Source organism: Ipomoea nil, unplaced genomic scaffold, assembly GCF_001879475.1.
Source record: "Ipomoea nil cultivar Tokyo-kokei standard unplaced genomic scaffold, Asagao_1.1 scaffold3169, whole genome shotgun sequence".
Taxonomy (NCBI): Eukaryota; Viridiplantae; Streptophyta; class Magnoliopsida; order Solanales; family Convolvulaceae; genus Ipomoea; species Ipomoea nil.
In genome coordinates, this window is record NW_017619597.1 from 3,100,440 (window position 1) to 3,108,032 (window position 7,593).

The window sequence follows — 7,593 nt, forward strand, 5'->3', positions numbered from 1 at the left end:
TTCCATGTATGTTAAGTTTCATATCACTTTTATAATAAAGAATAGTTTTCAATAGTTCGGGTTGTCGGGCTAGCCCTTTTAATTTCGGGCTAGCCCTATCGGGCCATCGGGCTAATCGGTTTCGGGCTCGTCGGGCTAATGTGTTTTATCGGGCTAGCTTGTTCGGACTATAGCCCTGTCGGTTTTGGTTTTTTTCGGGTTGGCCCATCTGGTTCGGGCTAAATTGACATCCCTACTGAAAAGGTTGCTGAAAGCTTAAAAGGAGCTAAAACTTGGAAAGCTATAAGCTAGGAGCTGAAAACTGAAGAACTGTTATGCTTGAAAGTGTTTGATAAAATTAGCTTTTTAATAAGGTGATAAATGTAAAAAGACAAAAAATGACATCTTCATCAAATTTAAATTAATTTGAATACATATTAAAATTTAACATTTTGTCTTTAAAAAAATTAACATTTTGAAACAAAATTATTAGCATAATCATGATTTAGGATCGCATAATGAAGTAGCAATATTGTTGCGAATCTCATTCATATAATAATAATAATAATAATAATAATAATAATAATAATAATAATAATAATAATAATAATAATAATAATAATAATAATAATAATAATAATAATAATAATAATAATAATAATTGCAGTGAAAGTTGCGGATAAAGGATAAGAGAAAAAAAAAAAAAAAGATTTTAATTGTGACGGATAAAAGATGTCATTTCTTTAAAATAATAACAAAGATGGAAAAAAAAAAGTTATGAAACTACTAGCTTATTTTGAAACGCTACATGAGATAGCGTTCCAAAATAAGCTCTTATTTTAAGCTACGAGCTTATTTTGAAAATATTACCAAACAGAGCTTATAGCTTATTAGTAGCTTAAAATAAACTATAAGCTCCTAAATAAGCTCTGTCAAACAGAGCCGCTGCCTCTATGAGCTATAAGCTTTGTTTGTTAAAATATGCATGGTAGCTTAAAATAATAATTTATTTGAAATGTTACCCTATGTAGCATTTTTAAATAAGTTCTTGCCTTTTTAACTCTTTTCTTTTTTTATTTTTATTAATTTACAAAAATGACATCATCTACCTTTCATAAATCAAAATCATAATATATTAATTTATCCTTTTATGTATTTTTACACTTATCAACTAATTCAACAATTTACCAAACACTTTAATTTTAATTAGTTAGCTTATTAGCTACTCGCTTTTCAACTAAGCGTGTCAAACATTTGAGAGATTAAAATTATAATTTTTCTAATTATTTATGGTACATAGATATGCAAACGTATCGAGTTATTCAAAAAAAAGCTTTGTGTTAAATTTTTTTGACTTATTTTCTTGTCAAGCTGATAGCCTGATAGCAAGCTATGTGTGTGGCTAGAACAACCTCCTTTGCACCCGAATGCGTTAAGGCTACGTGGAGAACATGCTGGAAGATCGACGTGTGTCATTGAATTCCCTCTATATAAAAGCACATTTATTGCACTTAGAATGAGGGAGAGATAGACAGCCGCAACTTTTTTGCTTGTACTCCTAATTTACTTGTAACCACTTAATATCGTCCCACATAACAATAGTGTAGTCTTTTCTCATGCTTATCATCAATAATACAATTTATTCGCTTTGTTTAATTCAGACTTCCATATTTACTTTATTAGTTACTCCGTAGTTTTCAATATCACTTGCACCAAACACAATTTAATGCAATGCGTTGGGGTGGGGGGAGGGGGTGGGGGGTTAGGAGTTAGGCAATAGAATGGGATGAAAAAGGTGATGTGATACGTAACTTTAAATCTCCAAATCATCTGTTTCATCCAATAAAAATGTTTATAATTTAGTGAAGGAATTAGTCGCTGTTTTGATGGTGAAAACCTTAAGCTACGCACAAACAAAAAATAAAAAGAAAAAAAAATGATGTGATACAAATAATGAATTATGACAATTGACAAGAGTGATTAATACTACAAATACGGACCCCCCGGAATGGTATCCCGGCGAATACGACCCTATCACATCACATATATTTATATCCGTACAATAATGTAGGGACCCTCCAGCCATTTTTTCCTTTTATTTTGTACATTTATTAATTTTTATATATTCCAACATTACTTGTTCAAGTATGCAATAACACTATACCCCCTCGCCCCCATCTTCATCTTAGACGCGTGAGACGCACTTTCAAACCCCAAACACCCAAGTCCCAAACCAAAGCCATATTTCCTTTTTCAGTTTTATTTGAATTGTTTGCAATTTGGAATTGTTTTTAGTTTTATTTATATTTCCTTTTTTATTTTTATTTATATTTTAGTTAGAGTGGTTAAGTGAAAGATTCCAAAATTAGTTGAGTGATAATTGTTATTCTAACTAAATAAAAATTGCTGTAGTATTGGGCATATGTGATCCCCCACCTAGCTAGTCTTTATTACTTGTAGCTACTACATTAACTAGGTTTGATAATTATAGTATAATTCACATTTATTAGTTGTCCCCAACAATAAAAAAGTTGCAAAATATTATTAGTATTCGTAATATTATGCAATGATTTACCATTTTAGATTTATGATAGTATTGTATTAGAGCTCTCATGAGTTATGATTGGAGTTCTACTCATAAGTACATTCGTAAAGATTGAATATTTGTACCCATTGAATGACAATTGATCATAACAACTCATATATAGATTTTTGAATATTTGAAAATTCTCTAGAGGATTTATACTCAGTGCTCTTTGTTAATAGCTTGGATGTTTTACCTACTATATTTAAAAATACCTTTTATTATTTATTCTGTTGTATAAAAAAATGAATTATTACTTTATCATCATATATGTGTGTGAATCTAATATATATTATTTATAGAGCGATTTCATATCTTAGTAATAATCGAAGATAAGTTAAGTTTCTAGAAAATGTTTGTTGTATAATACAATATGATACTTGTGTTATGGATGTAATGGTTTTCAAAGGAGCAAGTCAACCATAAAGCTAAGTTAATATCATAGAACAATGACACTTATTAATAATAATATATTAATAATGGCTCAAACCTTTAGATAGTGTTTGTTAGTCAACAAAGTTTAAACTTTCATGATAATTTAAAATGTACTCCGTATAAAATTATTTTCACATTTGGTGTAATATTTGACTTAGAAAAAATTGAATCAATAATATTAATGAAAGTAAATCTCACCTATGAGAGATAGAACTCTTTTTCCCGGATGAAGGGAAATATACCAAATGTATTCAATTACGTATGTATTTATCATTTTTGTCATCATGTTAAAAGTTTTTTATAAATATAATAAAATTTTCTCTCCCATCATTATACAAGATAACAATACTATTTATCAATTAAATTTGTTTATCTAAACACTTTTTTACATACATATTATTTTGTATTTTGAATATTCTTGTTGTAGACGGTAATTTTTGACATATGATTTATTAATTTACAAGTGATTTATTAAACTTTCTAATTATTTATTATTTTTAAACGTTTGCATATAGTAAAGATATATTAGAGACTTAAAAAAAATCATAAGAAAATTTAAATGAATAAACCAAACATCTTATTTAATTTTTTAAGTAATTTAATTCTTATATTTTTTAGTGTAACACCAAACATGTTAATTAATATTTCCTTCCAAGGTATTTCTATTGAATATATTCCTTAAATTTTTTTTTTTTGAGGGTGAATACATTCCTTAAAATTATTTTACCATGAATTTAATTGATGAAAAAATATCAAACGTTCTCTTAAAGTATTGAAAATTTGCTACTAATAATAAATTAATAAGACAAGGAAATAATGCAGACCCAAATAACCCATCTTACAATCCCAACAAACGGACTAATTAATCCACTTTGGAGATGGTCAAAAGATCGTAACCACAAGTCATACCACTTTGCAGCCTTGAACCTTGTTGGACTAGGTGATATAGATTTATGATATTGAAAAGTGATTCCTGTTCTACGATATACTCTGTAATTCTATCCTTTGTGAAATCTAATCTGAGGTGAATTCTCTAATCTGGTATCAGAGCTAAGTCAAATAGAATTACAACCACTAATCTATGACTATACATTATAAGAATAATAAATATAAAATACTAGTCATGCTAACAATTCCAATATAGTAGCAGAGAAAATTAAAAAGGGTGATAAGAAGAAAATTTCCCACAAATCACTTGCTTGAGACAATTTCAAAGTGTTTGAGACAATATTGGAGGTGTTCAAATCAACATATCCACGAAAAAGCAAATCAAATAGCAGCAATTTTTAGTAGAATAGTGAGATTGGAGTTAAGTGTGATGGATACTCCCCTTATATATTCACTTCCATATGTCACTTGCAGTTTATATCCGCATTCATAAATTTTTTTCTCACTTTTAAAATGTCATATTAATAAATTTGTAATTAATCACTATTCAATTTTCATCCATGTAATTCTTTCTCATAAGTGATTCTACTTTCACATCAGTTTATAAAAAATTACTTTTTATCAATCAAATAATAATAATAATATAATAAAATAGTACAAGACTTGTTGTTGCAAGTTTGACACAAGAATTGCAAAAATTGCAATTCTGATTTGTCAGATTTGCAACACCTAAGATTAAATAAAATAAAAAAGAAAAGAAAAATTCATGTTGAATTTGCAAGTGGTATAATTGCATGATATTTATACTTGTAGTATAAATATTTAGTGCATATGGGAGTGTGTATAACAAATAACAGAGAGGCGCGTGGGCATGGATATGTGGACAAATCAGTGTTTGGTTTGCATTATTCTTTATATTCAGACATCAATTCTCATTCCTCATTCGGTAAACCAACGTAGCTCTGTTTGGGTTCCCAACTCCATTTAGTTACAGTAGTTGGGACACCGCCTCTTCCAATTCAACCACCCACATCTAGCCACGTCATCGCCTTCTCCATGTCTTTGTCAACTTCGATTGCCACATCAAATTTACTCCTATATTTCATTTTTAACCAATATATGTTATTTTTCTTAATAAACAGCATTCTAATAGAAGGGTGTTACAAGTTTTTTTGTCCCATTTTTGAGAAGGGGAAAAGTGAGATTAGAGGAGAGAGATTGTTGAGTAGTGTAAGTTTTATCGTCCGTTTCGTTTGTAAAAAATATTTGAAAAAAAAATAAAATTGAAATTTCATAGAAAAATAAATTATCAGAAAGATATATAGATTTCATTGTTTGGTTGGCGACAAAGGATGAACAAACTCAATTCTCATTCAATCAGGAAAGAGAATACAGGATAGAGACCTATAGGGAATCTACCACTAAAAGCTCCTATACAATAGATTTAGACTAGTCAAATAAACAACAGCCATAGACAAATAAACTATATAATATATTATTACTAACACACCCCCTCAAGCACAAGGTTGGAGGGCGACAACATTGAGCTTGTCCCGTAGCGCCTGGAAGCGTGGGGCTGGTAGAGGTTTGGTGAAAATGTCTGCCAGCTGATCTTTGGTGGAAACAAAACTAACAATAAAATCCCCTGCGGCGACCTTGTCCCGGACGAAGTGATAATCGATCTCGACATGTTTTGTGCGGGCGTGAAAAACTGGATTTGCTGCTAGGTAAGTGGCCCCGAGATTATCACACCATAGCGTAGCCGGTGTACCAGAATGTAACCCAAGTTCACGGAGTAAGGAAACAACCCATGTGACCTCAGCTGAAACATCCGCAAGCCCTTTGTACTCAGCTTCGGTAGAGGACCTGGCCACAGTGCGCTGCTTGCGAGAGACCCATGAGACAAGATTGGTGCCGAGGAACACAGCATAGCCGCTGGTAGACTTACGATCAACTGGACATCCGGCCCAATCTGAGTCAGTGTAGGCATGAAGATCAGACGAGGACGACAGAGATAGACGGAGCCCGTATTCCTGAGTCCCCTTAATGTACCTTAACACCCGCTTGAGTAAAGCCCAATGATCATCAGTCGGAGAGTGCATGAACTGACAACCTGTTCACCGAGAAGGAGAGATCCGGCCTGGTGATAGTTAAATATTGCAACGCCCCTACGATCCTGCGATACTGAGTAGGGTTCTCGAAGGGAGTTAAAGAGGGTGTAGCTGGTTGAGTGACTGCCGCTGGAGTAGCCAAAGCTTTACAGTCCGTCATTCCTGACCTCGTGAGGATATCCTTCATATAGCGCCGCTGAGATAGAACTAAACCGTCACCGGAAGGTACTGTTTCTATCCCTAGAAAGAAGTGTGGTGTACCAAGATCCCTGATCTTGAAAGCAGTCGATAACTGACGGAGGAGTGCGTCAATTAAAGCTGAATTGTTACCCATCATGATTATGTCGTCTACATAGACCAACAGATAAACCCGTGAGCTCCCCGCTGAATAGTAAAAAAGTGAGACATCGGTTTTGGATGCCGAAAAACCAGTGGATGTCAAAAACTCATGCAGGCGATTGAACCATGCTCGGGGTGCTTGTTTTAGGCCATACAGCGAACGCTGTAGGTGGCAGACGTGGCCTGGATGTGATGGATCTTCATATCCGGGTGATTGCTTCATATAAACTGTTTCGGATAGGTGCCCATTTAAGAAGGCATTGTGGACATCCAGTTGCCGTAGTACCCACTTGCGTGATACTGCAAGAGAGAACATAATACGCACAGTAGTCGGCTTGACTACAGGACTGAAAGTGTCGAAGAAATCTTCACCCGCGACCTGGTTGAACCCTTTTGCCACTAAGCGGGCTTTGTTGCGTTCAATGGTCCCATCGGCTTTGCGTTTGGTACGGAAGACCCATTTGCAACCGATAATGTTCATTTTGGGTGTGGCTGGGATTAGTTTCCACGTGTTGTTATGCATTAGAGCGTTGAACTCCTGATCCATAGCGTCACGCCATTGTGGGTGCCCCACAGCCTGAGAGTAGCAAGTAGGGTCCACAGTGGTGTTTAGAACATAGAACTGCTCGTCTGTGCCTCGGGTCTTGCCCCTGGTGCGCATGACATGATCCTCGGCCGGAGGACGAGTGCGTTTACCTCGGCCTGGAGGTCGACCCCGTCTCGCCCCAGTTTGGGGCGGCCCTTCTATAGCCATGGGAGCCGGCTGCTGTGCTAGGGGAGGTTCATCTAGAACCGGAGTAGCGGTGGGTTTCACCATCACGGGTCCAGCTCCCCAAGGGGGTGGAGCGGGAGCCAAACCAGAGTCAACCTGCAAAGGAGTCTGCACAGCAAAAGGGAAGATTGTTTCATCAAAGCGCATATGGCGGCAGATAAATATCTTTCCCGTAGTTAAGTCCATACAACGGTATCCCCTAAAGGAAACTGGGTAACCTAAGAAGACACACGGTGTGGAACGATATTCGATCTTGTGCCGATTGTACGGTCTTAGATACGGATAACATTTGCACCCGAAGACACGGAAGAAAGTGTATGGGGGCGGTGTTTTATGTATACGGAAGTGTGGTGTTTCATAGGATATAGCAGATGACGGTAAGCAATTAATTAATTGAGTTGCCGTTTCAAAGGCATAATCCCAATATTTTAATGGAGTTGAGCTTTCAGCTAATAGGGCCAAGCCGGTTTCGACAATATGTCTAT

The 7,593-nt window shown here is 34.9% G+C and overlaps 1 long non-coding RNA gene across 1 annotated transcript in view; it reads left to right on the forward strand.

The window, feature by feature from the left end:
- LOC109167572 overlaps positions 1-7,341 on the forward strand; it is a 7,693-nt gene extending 352 nt beyond the window's left edge. Inside the window, exons 2-3 of the long non-coding RNA XR_002051875.1 lie at positions 56-60; positions 7,332-7,341. This is a non-coding gene — a long non-coding RNA (uncharacterized LOC109167572). The remainder of the gene's footprint in view (positions 1-55; positions 61-7,331) is intronic.
- Positions 7,342-7,593: the final 252 nt, after the last annotated feature.